The sequence below is a fragment of the Pecten maximus genome, chromosome 9 (assembly GCF_902652985.1).
Source record: "Pecten maximus chromosome 9, xPecMax1.1, whole genome shotgun sequence".
In the NCBI taxonomy this organism is placed as follows: Eukaryota; Metazoa; Mollusca; class Bivalvia; order Pectinida; family Pectinidae; genus Pecten; species Pecten maximus.
The window spans coordinates 20,877,654-20,900,350 of NC_047023.1; the positions used below are offsets into that span (position 1 = coordinate 20,877,654).

Here is a 22,697-nt window from a genome sequence, read left to right on the forward strand (position 1 = left end):
GCATACACCTGTAAAAACACAGGACGTCTAGTCGCGATAAAACCGCTGATAGGTATCGTTACAAATGGCGATTAATTAAAACTGTTAAAGAGACCTGCTGTCAACCACCATTCAGGGGAGTCACGGCTTCTGTATAAACGGGGTGTCGGTTTACAATCGATCCTGTTTTTTACGATTAAAAAAAATCTAGGTGAGGTATAAATGTGATGTGTTCATTCTTGTCTGATCATTGCCCAATCGTCCAGAAGGACTACAATGGCTCAAAATGATCAACGAACAACTTCAAAGGATATAGCTTTGAGGAAAATATTTGATATTAGGTTTTTAATATAATACTACACGAAACATACACGTAGATGCAACTATTACAAGGATTTGAATGCGAAACGGACGTTGTTGTTGTTTTTTGTTTTGTTTTGTTTATTTTATTGGGTGGGGGCGGCTTTGGCAAAAATGACCATACAGGTATGTATACAAATAGCTCCATACTGTTTTAACTTATCTCATATTCTTTCATTTTTTTTCACATATATTTTCATTATGACTAGAAAGCATGCGGTTCCCAACCTAATACAGTGACGCGTTTTTCAATAGTACGGACCTACCTTAATCTTAGTTGTGACATTCTAACGATCATAAACCGGTGTTTTTGGTATGATCTGATCCGCTGGTTTCGGCTCTAGTTGTACGCTTTATTTCGCTTCGGTAACCACAGATGACATCCTGAAAGAGAAGGTGATTGAAAGAACAATGGTAATACTTGTGCGTTTGGACAAAGTGTCACTGAAAATAGAATTAATTTCTCATATTACATAACATTCAGGCAGTCAATACGTTATAAGAAGTTGTAAGGTAAAAATCAAGCGACTGCCATACTCCACACAGACTAGAATTAACAGTTCTACTCTACACAAGTCTCTTGGTACCAGGAAGTACAGCTATATCATGATGATTTACTGTACTCGTGTAATATAATACAATATTAGAAATTATAGAGTATTATACAAACAGTAAAAAATACATAGCGGAATTTAAAGCAAATTAAATAAAAGGAGTTCTTTACCATCAATTGTATAGCGATACAATACCTGGGGTCAGTTTCGTAAATATGCCTTACTTAGAATTTTCCATAGGGAAGAATTTCAGAATTTAAGGAAGACACCTAGACTAATATTTCCCCTTGAATTTTGTGATGCTTTCCTACGGAACATTTTAAGTTAAAGAATGTCCTTAGTTAAGGAACGTTGGTGAAATCGGGACCTGCTATGATAAAAGCATTATACCATGCTGGTACGCCACACCAAAGACTGCTTCTGTGACAAGCCTAACATTGGCTATAGTTAAAGAAAAAAAAAGAAAAAAAATTACTGTGACATGTGTTTGTTTTGGACTGTGTATGGATGTTCTCGGGGTACTGTCCGGTCTATTGGTGATCACAAGCGCTTGTTAAGTAACGAATTTCATTGCAGACATAGAAAAAAAAAAAACATTGTCATTTATTCCCCTTGCATTTTCCTTCTCATTTTCACTGAATCACTCAGTTGGCATTGTTGAAGGCCAGTTCGGGTCTGTGGTGGGGTTTTTTTCAGATATCGCGAATAATCCGGTGAGTCGTGCACATTATGTCGTTACCAATTAATTTGCCCAGCTTATATTATTGGTCATTGGTATTTTATTGTTTTTATTTGTTTTGATTTTTATCACACTGTATATTGTATATTACAGGGAACAATGACTACGAGACAATCATGACTCTTAGTTTTTGAGTAGAGTATCTCCATGTAGTCATCCTAACACGACATAATTTAAAATCAACACTTCCGTGTCACATGTCACGGTGTTCGACAGTACAGGTCATGTTTACTCAGAGGACGCGGTCATTTACGGTTACCATTTCTCTCAAGTCAAAAATGTCGATTGGAGACCTGTCGGAAATCTTTGTCAGTTTGAGCTTGACTTCTCGGTATTAGTTCCCGTTTCTCTGATAAATGTTGTCATAGCTACACTTCCGGCGTGTAGCTCTGTTTCAGACTGTCCAAACATTTCCAGTACGCCTGATATTTACTGTTGACGGTTGTGTAATGTTTTGTCCACCTTAAACATCTCTACAAAGCGAAGTATGACAGTCGCCATGAGTTATAGGCGAGGACGCGATAGGACTTTGGTATTTTCCAGACACTAACGGCATAACTAAACGCTTCACGCGTCTGTGATGGGGAGTTCCCACGAGACCGGAAATCGATAGATACGAAACAGAGACTCGGCACAGGTGCAAAATTCAGCCCAACATACGTATGAATTATTGAATATGGAGCATTAGTCATGAAACTTACAGATTATTCATAGACAAACTACTGTCCATTCTTATTTACTGTCGTAGAATATCTCCGCGCAGATAGATAAAACTGACATGGAACAGACAGGCCACCCAATTTCTGACATATGCAGTATGAAACAGGTCTACGTGACAGTCGTGTGGTATATTCAGTAGCTCGAAGGCAATAAATATGCTGATGCGCATGTCTATTCGTGCCACTTTAAAATAAAGTTTATTTCAGGTTTAAGTCAGAAATGTACAGTAATGTTGTCAAAATGTATAACTTAAATTACACGTGATATTTGATGTAAGGAATGTGATATTTGTGTATTTAACGCTCGCGACGCAGGATGCAAGTGGCATGATCAGGGCGTTGACAAAACCGGAAGTAGGCCAGACACCGCAGTCACATTTAACCGGAAGTGGCACAGACATCGCCATGTAACCAGGTCAAACACTTTATTAGCCATGGGAAATTCCGGCTATGTTTACAGAATAAATTACACATATTTGTAAACATGCAAAGAACCGAATCTAATAAACTTCTGAAAATCGCGGACCGGATTTTCCAATCTCCAATGTAAGGAGAGCTCATCCTAATCCAATCACGTGACGTACTGCTGAAGCTGAGTTGTGTCTATAGCTTGTGTATTCTGTTTAGAAGGACCTTTATTGACATTTAGTTCCATACAATACATTGTATTCGCGTGCTGAACTTGATATTCAGAACGTTGCATGACAAATTCCATGTTTTAAGTAGACAGTCGTATGCGTCATACAAATGTCCTGCATAAGCTGAATGTGATGCAGCTTACAAAAAAATAATATATTAACAGAAGCATCTTTAAACTTTTATATCGCTATCATTGATAGCTGGTCCTTGGAGACGATCGGTGTGATGTCTGTTTTGATGATGTGAAGAATTGCTGCTGTAACTGAGATTGACGGATTGGTACGGTGGGAACAGTCGTTATATAGATGTCATTATTCTCCGTATCCGACTGTCACTGAGAAGTAACCCTACACGTTCTCCACCACAACACTACAACGGCAGTGCCACACATATAGATGTTTACAAGACTCAGAAAGAGACACGATCTAAACCAGGAAAAGGTAGGCTTACCTTTGTTTGTTGCACGTGCTGCATGTTTATATCAATTATCAACGTTCCCTATTCTAAGGAAATTCCTTAACTTCAATTTCCCATAGGAAAGCATTACAGAATTTAAGGGGAAATTATTAGTTAAGGAACCATCCTAAAATACTATGGTGCTCCTAAGGAAATTTTGAGTTAAAGTATATTGAGGAAACTGTGGCCTGTGCTACATGTGCTAGTGTTCTTTAGTTCATTCATATTTTATAAATTCATTGTTTGAGCGATGAAAATGTTTCTCGTGGATGAACAGTAGCTATAACCATTAAACAACTGATCTGTGTGTACACACGTACAGTATAGTTTGTAGGTTACCTTTTTGTTCCCGAGTTTTATAGCATACCTGTAACATGTAAGTGCATAAAGCGGAAGCAATGTGGTTTGTTCTCGCCGCATGTGAATTGTCAGAGGCGGTGAAAGGTCAGTGGAGTTGATAAGAGGAGGTGACTGCTGACAGATTTCCCGAGTATAGATAGTTTGTTATCTACGTATTATCGTCTTCTCGTCTATAATACATAATGCCCACGTGTAAAGAAAAAGCTGATTGAGACATGAATTGTTTGTTTTTGACCGAACAGAAACGGCTTTGAAGTTGTCAGAGGTTGAAGGAGTACATGTTTTACGGTAATTCAAGCTATGTATACCTACCCACCCGTACATGTAACTTGTCAGCGATTATCGTATACATGTAGGGCTCAGGAAACACAGTTTTGTGGACTTGACCCCCGGGGATAATAGTGCAATATATTATTTAAGATCCTGAAGCACTGTAAGCCACGAGTTTCCATAAAACAAAATCCTACGGTAGGGGTTGTTCCATGTTTCCCGACCCTCAGGATTTATAGAAACATGTGCTAGGGAATTCTGTGAACACTGTTGAATCATGTGTGTGAAACCTGTCTCTCCGGATTGACATCGCCGGGTAAGACAATTTCCCCGGATACTAATACACTGTCAGGATTCCGCCGGATTACAGCGACACGTAAGGTACGTCTTGTGTCTAATATATATATATATGTATATGTTTTGCAATTAAATCCGTATGTTATCGGTCGTCACCATCTTGGTTGTACACCCTCGTCACACTTATCTCGTACATACTCGTCACACTTATCTCGTACATACTCGTCCTATCTGTTATCGTGAACACCCGTCACATTTATTGTTGTACACACTCGTCACATTAATCGATGTGCATACTCGTCACATCTATCGCCGTACACACTCGTCACATTTATCGTCGTACACACTCGTCACATTTATCGTTGTACATACTCATCATTTCTGTTATCGTACACACTCGTCACATTTATCTTCGTACATACTCGTCACATATATCGTCGTACACACTCGTCACATATATCGTCGTACACACTCGTCACATGTACAATGTATCGTCATAAACACTCGTCACGTTGATCGCCACACTAATTACACCTGTCGTTGCCTATGGTGAGGTGTTCAGTTATACTTGCTTCAATGAATTGTCGAGAAATTCCGATATAATCTTATTAGTTATTAAAGGTCAAGGAACTTGTTTGGTATTTGGGTTTTAAATGTTGGTTTAAATGTGTCTGCTTTGTTTGAGGTATTACGTAATGAATGCAAGTGTTGTACCATTGATTCTCGGCAAGGAACACAGCATTGTTGTACGTAATGGAATCAGTCTGGAATAATTCAATTGTGAAACTCCGCCGCCTCCATGTATAAGGGCAGAGGGGAGAAATTAAGTTAACACAAAGATTTGAGAATCACTGCAGTGCATATCACGTGATTCTTTGGTTTGAGAGAAATGCACCAAGGACTGTCATGCCAATAGCACTGACAACGTCATGCCCTTACTTTTTTTTTATTTTTTTTTTTTATTTTTTTGTTACTTTGAGTGAAAATAGTTCTGCCTAGTAAAGCCCCAATTTAACCCATCAACAGACTTTCTAATTTCACCAATTTAACCACCAGAGAAATATCCCCACTAAAATCTTCCAGCAAAATAAAACTGAGTATGCTGATTTAGAGAAGAAGTCGTAGTCAAAACCGACGAAAAAAGGGGAAAATATGAACATACTATATAAATACACTAAGACCAAGTGGTCCGGAAGAGTGAACGTTTCTTACTTCATCGACGATATCCGGGGCAACCGAACTATTAGTCATATCAATAAGCATCGGTCATGCATTCCTTTATATCGCAGAGGGAAATAAAATATTTTGGAATCAGATAACGATGTCGGCCATTAAGAGAGGTAAGCGAACGTCTTCATGTTTTCTCGGTCGTATAAAGACACTAATAGTCGTCAACAGTTTGTTTTAGATAAAAGATTTGACAAAATAATTACTAGGTACCTTGAAAAATAATGTCTGAATCAGTATTTACAAGAGGCTTTAAATCAGAACACAGGAGCGTTGAAGAATGCCTTACCTACTATCCCGAAACAGAACAAAATTGTTCCTACTGTGTTTTCTAGAATGTGAAAAATAAATGAAAATAGAAATAAACTTTTTTTTACAAGTTTATCAAACTACAGTGTCACAAATGGGACAATTATTGATCAGGGTTCGTTAATTCCCGATTTCTAATAATACCTTTAGTATTACAGATATAAACGTTCTAATAAAAATATCCAGTGATCTCCATCAAACGTCATCTCTGGAAACAATTTACTGGTAGCAAAGTTCTCATTAACAAATTCCAGCAATATAACTCCTAGAAATAATTCCAGAATTTTTATCGCGGAGCTTTTAAAACAAATAATACAAGAATACAAAAATGTGACAAGGAAGCCGTTTATTTGCGTACAAATAACTTGAGCGAGAGCGACAAAGTGCATCTTTGAAGCAATAACTGTCGTGTGACGTTGGGTTTATAAGATATTTCTTGCGTTGGTGATGGAATGATGGATGCTATCTATATCATACATTGATCTGGATCTCGATATTTTCTGACGATATCTTTCCTTCTCTGTCATCGCTGGTTATTCTATTCCTCGCACTTGGTTTCGGTATTGTTCTTGAGCATTTTTTTTTCAATTTTTATTGATTTTTGATCGCCGGTTGTAATTTCTTTGTCATTTCTTGCCGACATTGAATGTTTATCCTGAAGGTAAATAGATGCTAGCTTTGAAGACCAACCGTCTCATTTATGTAAGTCTGAAGTCTTTAAATCGCCCTATTGTCGTTTCCAGCTTTCACATCATTCGAAATTTGTGTTGTTCCGGGTTTCCATATTTGTGAATATATAGCTTTATTAAAGGAGCCAGACGTGGTCTGTGTGCTTCCACGTAATTAAGAAACTGTAGCTTTTATGACACAAATACGGTCTTGTGGCAGTTCATGTTGTGATAAGCGTCAGTCATGGTTTTGGCCATGGACGTACGTATCGATAAGTTCCGTCAATATGAGCCGTTGTATTCTGGTCGTTTCCTTTGAGACCGAACATCACCTAAGGCCACCGTGCTAAGAGGTTTAATAATTCCTATACGTACAAGTCTGGTTAATTGGTCAGAGGCGTTCATCTACATGTTGTTTCCGAAGTGGACACTTCCGCACGCTAAGCTAACGTTATTGACTATCTTTGCTCTGATTGGCGTCGAAGAAAAGCAGTTCATTCAAAATACTCTGCTGGCCTGTCAGTCATCTTAATGGTGTTTTCATATGACCTTAAACCTCAGGTCAGTAATGTTGTTATGGGACGTCTTTGAGGGGTTCCGTGACTGACCTTTTTGAACTCTTGGTGACACTGAAGTTCGAATTGTGGTACTTATACACAACTGTACAGTTCTGACCCAGACAGCGATCGATATTTTACGAAACTACCAATAAACAGTCCGTAGCCGCCATTAAACGATCACTAAAGATATTAATTGCCACAACATTCGTTTTAGATGTTACGTCTGAGGGCCATTAAACACCGCTGTGGTGAAAATTCGACGAGGGACAGGCTGCATTTGGGGATGAAGAAAAAAGACAAGGAGAAGTAACTGATGCTGAGAAAAGGATAAATAATGTCGAAGGGGCAGGCAATATGGATGGGGAGTCGAAGGTAGGGGAGTAGGGAGACAATAGGAAATAGTGAGGCAATAGGGAGTTGGGAGACAATAGGGAGTTGGGAGACAACAGGGAATAGGGAGACAATAGGGAGTTGGGAGATAATAGGGAATAGGGAGACAACAGGGAGTTGGGAGACAATAGGGAGTTGGGAGACAATAGGGAATAGGGAGACAATAGGGAGTTGGGAGACAATAGGGAGTTGGGAGACAATAGGGAGTTGGGAGACAATAGGGAGTTGGGAGACAATAGGGAGTTGGGAGACAATAGGGAATAGGGAGACAATAGGGAGTTGGGAGACAATAGGGAATAGGGAGACAACAGGGAGTTGGGAGACAATAGAGAATAGGGAAACATTAGAGAGAAAGGAGACAATAGGGAGTAGGAAGACAATAGAGAGGGGGTCGCAAGGGTACAAAAGAGGAGTGGTATAAGATTTGGTTTGTTTGTTTTGTTTGTTTTTGTTAAACGTCCCATTAACAGCCAGGGTCATTTAGAGACGTGCCAGGTTTTGGAGGTGGAGGAAAGCCGGAGTACCCGGTATAAGATAAATTACATGCTGAGAAAATAAGCATTTGCATAAACATAATGAAGAAGGGTGAATTAATTCTTCCAGGATGTGTCTATGGTATCGATTCACAGAGTAACAAGTGGAGACAGGACGTGTACAGTCGCCATTACGCCAAATACTGATTGGTCTAAGTTAGATAAATCGTCAGCATCTGTGATGCTCCAACAGGAATAACTGCTACGATAAAGTCAGCCTGGAAAAGTAAATTGTATTTTACAAGTGATGAAGGCAAAGTATCACATCCAAAATAATAAAATCAATTCCAATGCATAGGTTCGCATAGACAAGAGCGTTTATTGCATGTTCTATAACTATATCGAGCTATCCAGACTCAAGTACGAGCTGAATGTATCACCTGCTATACATTAACAATGGGATTGGCTGTGGGGAGAATCAACGATAAAACAGCAACATGTGTTTACTTCTCTTAATCCAAAACTGACAAAAATCCAATTTAGAATATTGTCCACGGTAATACATTTACTGATATTTTGTGTTGTATTTACATATCTTAAGCCTTGCTATGTTTTAACGTTTGACATGAAAGTAGCACGTCTCTCGGGTGTGACAGCGTGGGGACGGTTTTTGCTTATCATACTAACTCATTCGGGGTATCAACAGGGAACTGTTCTGATATCTCAGGGCGCGTTAGGTCACCGAGCCGCTATGGGTCGTTTGTCTGGTGATAGTTCTTGTGATCAAGGCGCGTTTGTCCGGCGAGGGCGAACATCATCGGTCCAATTGTCAGGTGACATGACAAGGCGAATGGTCGGTCTGGTGACCAGAGTGCGTTTATCTGGCGAATGTCATTGGTGGTCCAATTTCCAGGTGTTGTGACATTTCTAGGGTTCTCTGGGTCGATCTGGTGATCAGGATGCGATTGTCCGGTGAGGGGAACATCATTGGTCCAGTTGCCAGGTGACAATGCGAAGCGAGGGTTCTCTTGATATATCTGGTGATCAGGGTGCGATTGTCCAGTGAGGGGAACATCATCGGTCCAGTTGTCAGGTGACATGACATTTCGAGGTTCTCTGGATTGGTCTGGTGATCAGATTGCATTTGTCTGGCGAATGTCATTGTCGAAATGCCAGGTGACTTGATATTTCGAGGGCTCTCTTGATCGGTCTGGTGATCACTGATCAGAATGTATTTGTCTAGCGAATGTCATTGGTCCAATTGCCAGGTGACAAGACATTTCGAGGGTTCTTTATTGGGTTTTGTGATTTTACATAACAACTGTATGTTGTGTAATAGTTTGACGCGTCTGTGTGTTCTGTCTTTGTCATTAAGTGGCTTCTATCAGTTCCGGAAGTACGCTTTTTGTAGCTTCTCCAATATATCATTTCCACTTAATGCATTTGACGGCTTCGAAACCTCTTGTGTTGACACTGGACACATTAATTGTCTGGAGTTCAAGTAAACCAGCACCGTAGGACATATACTCACAACCCCCGGAATCAAATAGAGGCTACATATACAATTTACTGTCCAATGTAATGACAAATATAGTCAAGTCAGCCGATGAAACGGAAAACTTTATGAAGACAGCAACAGGCAGGGATCTTATGATTTTGGGGTTGGAATACAGGAACAACATAACACGTAGTGGGTTTCACCGATACCGAGTATCTATACATGGGGGATATTCGGGACGGACAACAATTGGATCATTCAAACACATTAAAACCAAAAGAAATAAACCAGGAATGTAAACTAATGTCACTTACTTTAGAGCAGTTATGGTCTTGTTCTGGTGGATATCAGGCAGCGATAAAAGCTTACATCATGCTTTAGGATTGCATCATTTTATTTTTCATTTTTATTTATTTATTTTTTCAAAACGCTGGTTAATGTCCATGATACGACCTGCCTCGTTTGTATTGGATTTCGTAACTCCAAAATAAACCTGATATACTACGTTTTATATCTGACTCAAGCCGTTGTATCACTAAGCCTATATCCAAACTTCTAACTATCATTCTTACAGTGTAGTTTCATTAAGGTAGGTTTACAGTTGTATTGTGGTACTGTATACACCAGTAGGAGAATTAAAGGTGTGTGGATTTTGAAGAACTCCAAAGAGCTTTTAATCAATATCGAATTTCCGTGTCTAATCTTGTTCCACACAAAAGTGTGGCTGAGCAAAAATAAATATCGTTGAAATCTCGTTACAAATGACAAATCTATCAAAACACGCCTGTGGATTATCCATTCTTAACACTATCATATTCCTAACGGGCGACATTCTATTTATCTGTCATCCAAATTGTATTTATATCGACTGTATCCCAGCATTTGATAACTGTTCAATGCTTTAGTAAAAGCCTTGTGGTATGAGATAGCCTGTCGATATAAACATATAACCTTTTATCATGTTTTGGCCTTTTAGTAGCATGGGTTTGTGTGTAAATGGTCCAAATGATGAATAGCACACTGTACTGACATTTTAAAATTAAAAACTGTTCTAATTCTGTTGAAATATCTTACTTTTTGTACAATTGCACGGCGGGAATAATTACGGTGTCATAACCTGTAAACCGCCGGAGCTAATTGCAAAGTGTGCCTAATGACTTGTTTGTTCCTTAACGACTTCCTTAACGACCACAGAGGGACAAGCACATGCACCTTGTTTGAAAGCGCAATTGCAGTCAAGTTCCTTTAACCCTAATTCTCAAATCGGCGGATCCAACAACCACAAAAATTGGGTACGTGAGGAAGTCCTACTGGGATAGATGGGAAATATGGTAAATCTCTAAGTCTGACGTCATCATAGCCCCTTATCATAACATTGGGCTTTATCAATTAAGACTAACGTGAACATAATTGAACACTGCTGTAAGTATCACGTGGTCCACGTGTTCGTGTTTTATGTTCATATGGATTTGGGGTTAAAATGTCGGACGACTGGAAGTGAAGATTGTTGGCGGCGTTTTAGATATAAAGTCGTGCTGGTTTGCTGTCTAAATAATATGTTCATTGCAAATTAGTTCCTTCTGTACACATGATATGATTTTGTGTTTTTCGCTAGCTTATGTGTGGCTTGTGAGAAGTTAGAATCTCGGTCTGACTGTCCAGAAACCCAGAGATGTATTGATGATACTCATACAGCTCCTAGATCTGGGAATAATCAGGAAGTTCGTAGGACGCCTTCCAAGGTCAGAAAAACAGGGAATGTAATCGGATCCTGCTATGACGGTGTGATTGTGTTTAATAATAGATTTGATTTAAAGTGTTATGTTACATTAAATTAGGACCTGATTTTTAATCAAAGTTTCTCTTCCGTCTTATCTGTGCCACAGATGTCTGCTAGTGACAAGCTGAAGGTAGAGAACACGGAAAATTAATATGATTTCCTGTAAGGTCGCTCCCTCTATATCGGCTCTAATATGGACGGCAGCCGTTGGCCATCCTATGATAAATGGATCCGTGTCTTCTCAATCGTTCGTGTCTTTTCCGTATTATGTATACAAGGACTGTGGTATCGTTTTCAACTGGAAGGCGACGGCAATGATAACATGCCCGTATAGTCTTTTAACCTTTAACTTGTTTTTACCTTCCAATCTTTTTTAAAGCCAAAGTATGTTTTCGGTGTTTAGCTTCGACGCAGTATTGAAAAAGAAAAAAATATATATATATAAATTGCTTAGGATGTACATTGTATCTTACTAAAACATCATTCACAATTTCAAGCTTAGAATTATCCCCTCCTAGTATTGTGAAGCCGTTCGTCCTATAGCTCTTATTGCGGCCTTCACTATTGGAGAATTGGGGGCGCTACTCGGACCGGATATGTGTCTAACTGGGCCTATGTGTTGACATTTCCGCTTCCGGAAAAGCAGACTATGTTTCATCTGTAATTCGTTTTCAAAATAAATCTTTCCAAGATTCACTTTTCTGTCAGGTGACAACATAAACTAAATAAAAATAATTTTGTATCAAAAAGCAGGTTAACAAAAATGTCGTGGTAAGCTATCCTATACAGTGATGTGTGAGTTTCTAAGAGGATGGGGATTAGAGGAAGGTGAATGCTTTATTCCTATTGTTCGCTGTCGGATAATATATATCTCAGACGATCTTCCGGTATGGAAAGTGAGGCCCAGGAGAGAAGGAAAGCTAAATTGGCTCGACGTTGAAGAACAATAAAACTTACATAACAACAAATTACACATCAGGTTTCTCCAGTGTAAATCAAGACAACACAGGATAGTTTTGTTATCCCTGTGTTTGATAAACAGCTGGTATACGCGTGCCGACTGCTTTCAAAGTAACCTTTCTGATAACACTCGTCAAAAGGAGTGCTAGATTTATCTATCATTTAACTTGCAGGTTTTCCTGCCAATGGTATCAAAATCTGTCTATTTAACTGAAGGCAATTAGCTTAAATGCATTGATCACTTTTCCAATTCACGGGGACTATTTCTGGATTTTGGAAACAGAAGAAAGTTTCTGGTGTAATTCTGATCCAGATATACTGGTAAAGGTGAGATAATGAAGAGTTGTTATAAACTTATGACGATGTATGTTATCTAATGACGTTTAGATAAGTAAGAAATCTTTTTGGTGTAATCATCTACAGAGAGTATTCGATGATTTAACGCGTGCGCGTAAGGAACGAATACCAGAACGGACAAATAAGCTTTCAATGATAAGAATGAAGACGTAGTGAGGGAATCCAACTGCAGGTTGTGTTGAATTACTAGAGTAATGAATGAATGGTCTGTACAATACCAAACCATTAGGCCACTCCCTCTGTGGTGGATCTGTTTGGTCTGGTTTCACTATAATTAGCGGTAAATGTCGTCGTGGAGCTCTCAGTGATATATGTAGCTCTCAGTCTGACGAGCTATCGTACGAGTAACAGGAAGGAATAATGAAAAACACCCTGTCCGCGTTCGGCCTTGAACAAGCGACCTCTCTCACTCTCCGAGCGGAAAGCCTACAGGAGATTCCCGCTTGCCTAAGCTGGTAAGGTGACATACACTTGCTACTCGCAGGTTCTTTGGTTCTAAGGAAGCCTCATTCTCATATACCTTACACTTGGAGTGGTCAACGGCACCAGCAGTAGTGATGGGCAATCGTTTTAAAATCATAATCGATTATCGGTTTGTGATCGGATGGCATATATACTGTCCAGCAGCACCCTGCCCGCGCTGGACGTCAAACTAGCGACGTCTTGTTTCTTTCTCCGTGCGAACATCCTTCGACTATGCGTAAACGGGGGAAACCGACCCCGCCCTCGGTCGCCACTTCATCATATATTTTTAACTATTCGTCGGGTAAATAGAAAACAGACATACGTCGAAACAACAATCAGTTTAGACATACCTGACCGTACAGACATACATATGTACATGTCAGTATCGTAACTTGGTTGGTTTTATCTCGGTCTCCGGTTAATATCGTATTATAACTCTATCTACCATTGTACCACATTTAGGATTGAATTCACGACATATAAAATATTCCACGTTTGTGATCAATCTGTCTCGCTACGTTAATATACTGTTTATCTAACTGTATTTACTCCGATTTCACACTGAAGTGTCCCCACTTTAAAACTCGAATAATTTGACTCGCAACAGGTCGTATACATATATTTATAATAAATGTGATCGTTACAGCATGTATGCTGTTTCTGAAACTGATAGTCATCAGGTTGAATTTATTAAATGCGACCAAGCTTTTACAACAAATGTTAGGAGTAAAACAAACTCCAATGTACACTGGGTTAGGCGATTTAGTGTATATATACCAGGGATCCTAATGGTGAAAGTTTTGGCATCGACGTTAAAGAAATGTTTTATTCATTGTCGCGACACTGATCTCCAAATCTCGCGAGATTTGATATCGCTATTACGCCGTAAAGTTAAAAAAAAATGATGAACATGAATATTTGCATGTGTCAATCAAACGCAGACTTACTGAATGAAGCATTCCAGGGCACGTGCCGTTTGCATAAGAGACCATGTGGTCGTTATATTTATATATAATGTGGATTGTGTCAAAATCAAGTGTTTTAATGACCAAAATACCGTCGAAGTCTAGCCAGCTGTCATTTTCTGTCTGAAAACTTGCCAACTCTCCATATTTCAATGAGAAACATCCGATTTTTTCATTGACATTTTAGACATTACTTACGGTTTATTATTCATAATTTCAAAAATCTAATTAATCCACCACAAAGGCGAGCTTAAAATGTATGTGCGTGTTTTTTATTGTATTTTTTTTTTTTTTACAATGTAGTATTTTATTACAATGCAGTATTTTTTTACAATGTAGTATTCTTTTTTACAATTTAGTATTAATTTGCTAAAAGGTCTGTTAATGTGCATTTCTGAATTGAAGGCGTGCGGTTTCTTCACCGTGAAATTCTGACATGGCGGATATATAATCAGCCTTAATTAAACATTGACGTATAACATGAAAACACCTCTACACCTTAATGTTACATAAAAAGAAACAATGTTGGGACGTCCTCTCACAGCAGTCTAAAGCCGATGGGTGTGATATATATAAAAGAAAAGAAAAATCTCCCATCGGTAGAACAAGCCGCTATACTGAAGCCTCTTTAGTAATGCTAATTCCGCTATTGCCCACATCCCAATGATGAATTGTAATGTATGTAAATTATCGTGTAGTGTGACGTCTGAGGTTTACAGGCCCCGGGCGGAGCACCATCCGAACCTCGACATTACGTAACGACCGTGTAAACACATTTTATGGATAAATGAGAGTAATGTAAAATGGCGTCGTTACACCATCTGTCTGGAAATGTTTTGATTGCTGGATGTAACATCTGTCTGAGAGCGGTCCTAATTTGATAACTGTAAGTACATAATTACATACCTACAATCCAACATTTCAATTATCGTAACCTGTTTTGACTATACACTCGCAGTTTTTCAATTAACGCTACGCCATGTCGACATTTTCTAACTTACACGCGACTTTTTTAACAACCGTTATACTTGGCATATTGCTTGAAAGAAATGAGATGAAGCTCTGTTCCGCGCGTGCATTTTACAATATCGAAAGGGAGTGGACTTCTGAAATGACATTTTGGGTAATTTTCATCCCGATAATATTATTTTAAAAATGAACAATCAACGAACACATACATGCATGATATGGTACATGTATATTTGCCGTCATGAATATAAACAGTTTGTCTTTAGAAAGTTCTATGAAATAAATTTGGATAAATTGGTATGTAGTTCATCGCCATCCTAAAATATTTGAACACTATCTGCATATCATATTTCATCTCTAATACAGGCGACAACATTCGTTAATCATAAAACAATACTTGTAGTGATATACATTCCCACGACAGTCACATCAACGTGTCTGGCCTCTGCTGGTTAAAAAATGGAAATACCACATTTTAAAGTTCCTATTGACTCTAAACATGTACTGTTAGGCTAATGTACATAAACAATAGTTAAAGTAGGCCATAAACTGTCAATCCTGATCATTACGTAACAAAGTACAATCCCAGCTCAACCATTTTGGTAGTTTTTTTCCTCGCGAATCGACTTGTAACGCACGAAACAAAGATAGGCAAAAAGTTATTATAGACCGCACGTGAGGCTTGCCGTGTATATTGATTTTATCACCTTACGTCCGGGAGAGTCACTTGAGCGGGAGGGGTAACTCTCGACGTCAGTCATTTGGCGGTCGATTGGCAGTATTTATGAAGCGGGAAAGGTAGACGTTGTGACGCGACTTTCGTGATGCCGTAATAGCCGTGCTCGGTATACATGTACCTCTGACGTGAGGCGCCGTCTATCAAACACGGCTGGTATGGCTATCTCCCATGTACTCCTCCGTATTACGTTGTAAACAAGAACACTGATGTCCCGAGGCTGGTCTTCAGTTTCCAAGGCGAAGTTGATCAGAATGAAGACATTTGTCATCAAAATCGATACGGATAGTGTCATTTGTCTGTCGACTTCTTGGCAATGTGTAGATGTAACATATATTCGTGCCTCGAGCGAGATATCCTGTATATTTATGATAAGACATCGTTGCTATGTACTTGTTAGTGATATCATTTCCCATATTTATGTTGAATGGTACGAGACAAAGCAAATGTTATTGGCCTCCCTTCAGTATTTTTATCAATCCCTGTGTATCTGGATAGGTCTGTTTTCAGTGCTCGAACTGAGCGCCGCCATTTTAAAATCCGTGTTCTCTAAATTACAGATCTCGAAACCCAAACGTAACATTGCTGTTCAGAGCCGTGGTTCTTGTCTTGCTAATTGATCAACTGTCGTAAAAATATCGTTTGTAATCCCGTCAAGTACTTTATGGTCTCGATAATCTGACGTAGGTTATCAAATATTCCTTACTAATTACAGAACTGTTGAATCGTGGCGACATGTTGCATGCAATAATTCAAAATCATTGGAAATGATCATTTGAGTAAGATTTCTTTATGTTTTTTTTTTTTTTTTTTTGTCCATGATTTTGAGAAATATGGCCCGTTTTTTGGCTAATTTTTTTTTTTATTTATTCTCATAAAAAGGGGATCGGACAGTGAGACACTGTCTCGTTGACTTGTTCTTTCAAATTTTTGATGTTATAATTATATTAATTAAAATATATCCGATAATCGTATGGTCTACTATACCTAGTAAAATATAAATTTAACGAAAAGAGTAGTCGTGAATGTGTTTAAGGTCCCTTGTCGCCTTTGTCTTGATAGTAAGATGTCCGTTAATTGGTAACGCTGGAACAACCAACAGGTGTGTGCATGCTATTGACACAGTTTCATTTTACAGAGAACGTACCATTTTAGGTCAGATATACAGTAAAATATGGCCTCCAGACACTGGAGAGATAGATGAACCGTGAATTGATACAGAGACTGGTTGTGTTTTGGCCAGTTTCCCACTTTAAAACAAAGTACATTGGGGCTGTAGCTCGCGTACTCGCTAACACGAATTCTGGCAAATAACGTACAATTGAGGGAAAGGGTAGAACTATTGTCGTCAGTCTCCTTGTCGCCACTGGACCGGTCGTTATTACATAACTGACTGTGTCTTTAAATTACCAGTTATGGTTACGAGCTGGGTACGGGAACTCGTGATACCACAGGGACTTGGCATGAGCTCCGAACCTGCTGTCTGTATGTTTGTATTCAGGATACATTTAGCTGTCCCTGTGGCTGATGCATGTAACTTACTGATCGCTACAACGTGGAAAACGCCAAGCGACAATGCGAAGAAACGATAAAAAAAAACCAAAACGAAGTAAAAAAGAAACGTAGAGTTAATATGGCGTCCTCTTCCTCCCACTTTGACCTTTTTCGTCTTTTCGATTTAGCGCGTTCGCAGGTCGTCTTTTCGCTTTGGCAGTTTTCGTTTTTTCGTCATTACGCTTTGCAGCTTGGTTTCTTTATGGGGTAACGACGGCTGCCATATCAACCGTCATACCATGCTGCAACAAAATAACATACCACGTAAAATGTCTGAGGTAGCAGTACATTCATCATCGTGAACGAAACTTGTAAAATTAATTAATTTACGTTCTATATATGGAATCAAAAGACTTGAACTTTCATCTACTAACCTTTCAGCTGTTCCAAAGTTAATACACGTTTTTTTTATTTTGAAAATGCAACCGAGATATCCGTAAACACATTTGCGTTGGGACGATGCTTTATGTCATATTTTGACACTTTGAACACTGTTTTGATAAAACTAGTCTGAAATTGATTATTTAGGGTCCTTATGGAAAATAGTTTGCCATATGCGCTGGCACGAAGTGTCACGTGATCAGCGAATTTGGATGGTGTTTTGGGAGAGAATGTATTCATCACTTAGAATCTTTGTGTTTCTTATGTTTGAGAAAGACGTACGTTTGAAGACAAGATCCAAACGTTTGATAGATTAGAGATAATCCAATCTTTGTACCATATCGTCCATGTTCTGTATTTTGTAATACATCATTCGTTACGCATACGTCGGTTTAGAGAGGCAGAAGCTTGAGTAAACGGTACCAGGAGTTAAATAAACAGTGTAGGTATTGTTGTAGTTTACAGCCATATAATAACACATCATTACAGATCAATTTCAATATTCTATTGTATCGTCATTATAATTGGACTGGATTTATAGTCTGATAACGTTTTAAGCCTCCCTCAGATCAAGATGGCTTAATAAGAACTCGATCATTAATTCTAAGTTTAGACGATATTTTTTTACTAGTTCGTCCAAATTGTACTATCTCCAATTTTCCTTGTCAGCAGAAAAGACATTTTCTACTGTGCCTGCTTTTTGCTTTTGTTGGTGTTTTTTTTTTTCTTTACTTTTTTCTGTTTGTCAAATCCTGTTCTCTTCATCGTCAGGTGACAGAATGCAAGCGCGATTTGTCAGCGTAAAACCCGCTAGGTGCCGCCACAAGTCTGCATGTTTCTCCCCGGGAGCACGTTTAGGCTCAGTCATGGATTTCCGTGGTGCCAAAATTGTGAAATCCTTAATCGGCTGTCTCAGCTTGAAGTCTTGGTTGGATCTCAAGTTGTCTTAAATGGTAGAAGTATCACCGGAACAGGTCCGCGGGGAGATGTTAATTACCCATATTTGGTCCTTATTACGTATGCACGTTTCTTTGTAGGAGTTCCATGATGCTGAATGTTACCAAGGAAATAAAAACTGAAGTTTCATAATTAGAAACGCCAATCGGTTACCGATTTACTTTTTTGAAATCGAATATGTGAAAGTGAATTAGTTTAAATTTAACTAATTTGATTTTTAAGTTTAACTTTAAACTATCAATATTTGATTAACCAACTGGGTTGGGCGGGTATAATGGGCATGTATTTGCCAGAATTACAATGAAACAGACAGATGGTCGGGTTAAAATGAATTATTACTGTCTTTAATGTACAGAAACAAGCAAACCATATTCCTAAGCCTAGTGAATTTCTTTCCGAAATCTAAGGAATAATTACCGATGTTTTGGAATCATATCGGGCTGGTTCAAATGAGTCTGCTTTCTTTATGTGAGAACCTAAATTTCGACCTTATAATAAATGTTCTATGTCGGATGTATACAAAGACAGGCCCTGTGTTATTTCCCTTTCTTACATTTGTTACAAGGTACATTAATAACAAAATATCGACAGTCTATTTTTGTTCATTTCCGAACTATGCGGAAAGAATGCCACGTGACGCCATTGAATACATAACATACCGATTCCAGACTTTCCGTAAGCTCTGATTTATCGCGCGCAGATCCTGTTAAGACATTCGATTATAGAATTGATATGTGGATATTTTACTCGGCAGTTCATATCCAGTACACAGAGATGATTAAAGCGGTAGACATGTACGCCTGACATTGTTCATGTTCCGAGCGATAACGGAATCTCTCCTTTTGGATGACCCGGAGCGCGTTCGAGACGCTGTCCGGAGCATTCGATAGTTGTTCCGACTGCAGGACGGCCCAAACACACCATGTGCTTAGTAACTTTTGCTGAAAGATTCTCAAACTCCTTCAGCTGGAATATTTCCACGTGACTTTCATCACATGAAAAATAATGCTATTTGCAACGTTTTCCCTCAAACACCACTTATTTTTCTGAGCAGTCCGATCACGAAAAACATCTGAGAACCAGTCGTCAACTTTTCATTTTTAATTACTTAACGTTATTTCCCTGCCATTTCCGGACATGCCTGATATCCATCGGTGGCGCTCGCTAGTTCCAGTTTTACTTAACTTTTCATAAAAAATAATGTCAGTATTTTTAAGTACATACATTGTACTATATATCTATTTTCCATTTTGACCAATAAGAGCACATTTATGCAATTTTTTACCGGCGAACATTGCAAATGAACTAGATATGGATACTGTGACTGTATATAATTAAATTGAAATTGAAACATCTTATTTAAATTACTATTAACGAACACAATTTTTAAAAAATGTATATCGACCATGATGATATTATAAAATAACTTCGTTTTTGAAAGTATGCAAAATAAAGTGCTGCAAGTATGTTTTGGAATATTGAAAACGTCCATAAAATAACTTATCTCGGCACCGTTATTAAAGAATAATTGTCCATACAGGGTAGTTGAAATGCGAAGAATGCAGAGATACGATATCTTTAGAGGCAGAGAGAGAGAGAGAAGAGCAGAAATGGGACGTTTTAAAAGCTGAATAGAGAGAAAACATGTTATTCACAATCCGAAACCAAGTTTGATTGCTACTCAACAAAATTGTAATTTGATGGCAACAAATCACCCACTATGTACATATGTACAGTATATCTAGGTGATGGAGTTAACTATACATATCACTACCAACTATAAAAGTACCACTACAATTTTGTAGGAGCCCCTTCGAACCAGTTTTATGCGAAATACACTAGAAACTTCTCAACGGTTTCTTGTGCGCACGTGCCGCCTAACTACGTGAACTCCGCATGATACTTATCACTAAATCACATTTGTCAGAACGTCATCCATATACAAACTAGTAACTGCCTAAGTATGATAAATGGCACCTCCCTTTATGTGAGGATTTCGGATTGGATCCGAGATCCCGTCGGTATCATCGTGGTAGAATTCTGCGGTGACAAGTAGGGGCTGAGAAATGATATATTCTATCACAGTATTACATTATGTCTTCATCAGCTCAGTGTCCAGATAATGTTGATCATCCGCCTGGAGATTGATTGTTCATCAACAGTTGGGGTATTAGACAATATAGACTAATTTGTACTGCATAGATGGTCAGGTTTTCTGGACAAACAGACCGACGAGATCGGAGCTTTGTAAGCTCCTTTACGATTGTGATTTATAGCCTGGTGTCGTGTATCATATACCACTATCTTCTCATTCTAACAAGCGTCTGTTCGAGTCTGATCGGGCTCCAGTCCGTTAAACTATAGTGACTATGGTCTAAATAGAGAAGGAGCGAACACACTTTGGTTTATGTAATACGCATGTATACAGAAACAAAAAGTTAATGTGCGCATGTTTAGTCAACTATGATTCAACAACCAACTTTACTTTGGTCCGACCAAAGTAACTAGACTTCATCTGCGCATGCGTCAACATTTGGAAGCACGGTAGTGATTGGTTGTTGTTTTTCCGCATATGTAATCACATTAGATGGAACAGCCTAACTAAAGTAATGATCGAACTCGCCCGTTTTTGTTCGTCTTTTTTCCTGCTCGTCCAGATTTCGCAGTTCACATCACGCGGTTGACCCTGATTAGCATTTTAAAGTCTAGTTGATGTCCAGTGTCCGTTTAATGTATCTGATGGAAACCTATCAGTATGTCTATAGACGTCGTGCAACGGGAAAACAGACCGACCAACAGACTTTAAGAAAAACAAAACAAAAATCTTTCCTTTATCGCTGATAGACAGTTGCCTCCATTTGGAAGTAAGCTTTGAAGTTTTCTAATTACAAAAACTGTGCAGAACAATGTCCGCCTCGTTGTGATTGGGTTAGGGACTCGGATAGATGTCACTGTTAACGAGGTAGGATGTTAAAGTAAGTAATTTCGCCGTGTACTGGTACACCAACTGATCTATTAGGTATTAAGGCCAAGTCTGTAACACTCTCATCCATCTCTGTAACTTAATTCAATGGAGATCGAATCTAATCACATCTGTAGAATATGGCCCTGAGGCAACCCCAACCGGTGGATTCCATTACGAACTCTATTAAAATAAAACCGTGTAACTATTATCTCAGCCCTGAGATACAGCCTAGTCTGTACACTGAAGTTTCAACTATTTCCACTTTTTTTCTTCAAATTCCGGAAATCAACTGCCGGACTCCGGCTCCTTATCGATTGGAACTAGATTTAAGCTAACGAAATGGTGGCAATTTCTCTCAAAGCAGTAGTTTCGCTCGATTAATCAATATCTTATCAATCCTCTCCAATATTCCAAACAGCCTGGTTTCAGTGGTCGAGTTAACGATGTTTACGAGAGTTTAATACTCTTTTCGTTTTGTTGCTGATGGTTGCCATGATAACGAGCCATGACAAATAATTGTTAATAACCCAATGTATCTGCCGGAAATAATACATTACTGTTTACTCGATTTCTTTATTTGACGTCAATAAAACAAAGGACAGTATTTTGAACCATAAACTTGTCGATTCAGCACGTTCTCCGCCATGTTGTATATTACTTTGGACCAAAGGCATTATGGGAAGATGAGCAATGCATTCGAAGATTTTGCTTTTGTTGGTTTTTATGCTTCAAGGACTCCAGTTCGTTTTTTCGACAGAAAATGGCTAGAACCGCTGACGAAGCACTCGACCGAGATACAGATTGTCTGATTAATGGTGGATCATCTAACGTGAAAAAAATATGTGAAATATTCAACAAATGCTGCACGTTTTTTTTATCCCACACACGCTACAATTAAAATAAATTGTCCGTGACTGTTTTGAATGAATTAAAATAAACACAAGAAGTTCAGTGTGTCTTCATCAGAAGAAGGGAAGCAATGTCGATAGTCAAGTGATGTATGTTCACTCATGACATATATTTTACTTAATGTATTCATGCGAAAATGAAAGCTGTGAAGAAATCACGTGTGAAAGCGTTCAGTCGTTCTAAATATAGACCAGTGACACA

General features: G+C 38.6%; 1 protein-coding gene across 3 annotated transcripts in view; it reads left to right on the forward strand.

The window, feature by feature from the left end:
* Nucleotides 1-3,257: 3,257 nt before the first annotated feature.
* LOC117334501 overlaps nt 3,258-22,697 on the forward strand; it is a 38,401-nt gene continuing 18,961 nt past the window's right edge. The window contains exon 1 of one of the 3 annotated variants that reach the window (XM_033894161.1): nt 3,258-3,430. The gene's annotated coding sequence lies outside the window, so the exon portion shown is untranslated. Of the gene's footprint in view, nt 3,431-4,245; nt 4,458-14,780; nt 14,912-22,697 lie in introns of those variants that run through there. The other 2 variants (XM_033894160.1, XM_033894157.1) reach the window with 2 other exon arrangements.